Raw genomic sequence first — 2204 nt, forward strand, 5'->3', positions numbered from 1 at the left:
GAGGCAGCAGGTGCGACCAGAGCTGGGAGACGCCAGCCCGGCTGGGAGAAAGTGACAACCCCCCACCGCCTTCCTCCCGACAGCGAACGCGAGGAGCGCGGGCGACCCCCCCGGGGACCCTTCAAGACACAGACCCTGCCTTGCAGCCCCCAGCCGACGCAGGCCCAGGCGGCACCATGCAGGTCACCCTGAAGACCCCCCAGCAGCAGACCTTCAAGATCGACATCGACCCGGAGGAGACCGTGAAAGCACTGAAAGAGAAGATCGAATCCGAAAAAGGGAAAGATGCCTTTCCAGTAGAAGATCAGAAATTAATCTATGCAGGGGAAATCCTCAAGGATGATACGGCTCTCAAAGAATATAATATTGAGGAGAAAGATTCTGTGTTGGTACTGGTATCCAAACCCAACTCAGTGACCGCACCAGCGCCGGCCCACAACTCTGCAGTCAAAGCCTGCTACCGATTTCCTGGTTAGTAGCTCCCCGGGGACTCCTGCTTCCACTCCTGCAGCTGTCACGCCAGCATCAAGAAGAACATCTTCTGAACCTGCACCTGAACAAGAGCAACCCCCGGAGGAGCTGGCAGATGCCCCGGTGGCCACTGGCCCAACATCAACTGGCTGGACGGCAGGAGATGCTTCCGCTTCAAACATGCTGGCAGGTGCAACAGGTGCACTTACCCCAGGTCAGTCTTACCAGGATATGGTCAGCGAGATTATGTCAATGGGATACGAACAAGCGCAAGTCATTGCAGCCCTGAGAGCCAGTTTCAACGACCCTCACAGAGCAGTGGAGTATCTCCTAACAGGAATCCCTGGAGATCGAGGAAGTGACACGGTGGCTGACCTCCCTCGGGCGGCTAGTATGGGGGCGCCGCCATCTCCAGCTTCGGCCACCTCCACGGCCATGGCTAGCAGTCCTGAAGGAACCCCCCTCGAGTTTTTACAGAATCAGCTTCAGTTTCAACAGCTGAGGCAAACGATCCGCCAGAACCCGTCTCTCCTCCCCATGTTGCTACAACAGCTAGGTCTACGCGGTCCCCACTTACTGCAGCTCATCAGCCAGTACCAAGAGCATTTTATTCAGATGTTACATGAGCCAGTTCCAGAAGCTGGTGGTCAAAGCGGAGTCGGCGGAGCTGGAGATGCAGGGACTGCACAAGCTGGACATGGTCAGGCGAACTACGTTCGAGTGACGCCCCAGGAACGAGAAGCCATAGAAAGGTTGAAGGCCCTGGGGTTTCCTGAAGGACTCGTGATACAAGCGTATTTTGCTTGTGAGAAGAATGAGACCTTGGCTGCCAATTTTCTTCTACAACAGAACTTTGATGAAGATTGAAAGAGACTTTTTCTTTCCTCCTTTCTTTCTTTCTTCCTTCCTTTCCTTTCTTTTTCTTTCTTTCTTTCTATCTTTCTTTCTTTCTTTCTCTCTCTCTTTCTTTCTTTCTTTCTCTCTCTCTTTCTTTCTTTCTTTCTCTCTCTCTTTCTTTCTTTCTTTCTCTCTCTCTTTCTTTCTTTCTTTCTCTCTCTCTTTCTTTCTTTCTTTCTCTCTCTCTTTCTTTCTTTCTTTCTCTCTCTCTTTCTTTCTTTCTTTCTCTCTCTCTTTCTTTCTTTCTTTTCCTTTTTTTTTTTCTTTTTCTTTAATCTCACTCTTCACACCGGGTCATTACACTAACTTTATTGACTGTCTTGCCTGGAATGATTAGGGCTCGTATCCACAAGACTTGCTCTAAGGTAGTGGTATAATTGGGAGTGGGAGGAAGGGGTCTAGGATATAAATCAGGGATAAATACAGTGCATGTCTGCTGCAAATCCACAGAGTGTGTAAACTATTATACATCCTCTGGGGTCAGCAGGTGGCATGGTGGTTAAGGCGCTGGAATTCCCACATGGCTGCCCACAGTTCGAGTCCTGGACCATCAGCTTTCTCTCTCTCTCTCTCCCTGTCTTTCACTGGCAAAACTCATGCAGAAAAATAAATAAATAAATAAATTTAAAAATAAGTAATTCTTTAAAAAAAAAAAAAAATAGCTATTATACAACCCCCAATCAGCTTTTACAGGTCTTTATTTCGTCTAGGCCACTAGGGCCAGTCCGGGTCATCTTATTTATTAACCACATTTCAGTACAGGAAATATGACTATGATATACAAATAGGAACAGCCTTGATCAGGTCCCCCTTCTCAGCCCCCCACCCCCCCCCCA

General features: G+C 49.0%; 1 pseudogene; it reads left to right on the forward strand.

The window, feature by feature from the left end:
- Positions 1–6: 6 nt before the first annotated feature.
- LOC102486845 (UV excision repair protein RAD23 homolog B pseudogene) lies at positions 7–1370 on the forward strand (annotated as a pseudogene).
- The last annotated feature ends 834 nt before the right edge of the window (positions 1371–2204 follow it).

The sequence above is a fragment of the Tupaia chinensis genome, unplaced genomic scaffold (assembly GCF_000334495.1).
Source record: "Tupaia chinensis unplaced genomic scaffold, TupChi_1.0 Scaffold000248_1, whole genome shotgun sequence".
NCBI lineage: Eukaryota > Metazoa > Chordata > Mammalia > Scandentia > Tupaiidae > Tupaia > Tupaia belangeri.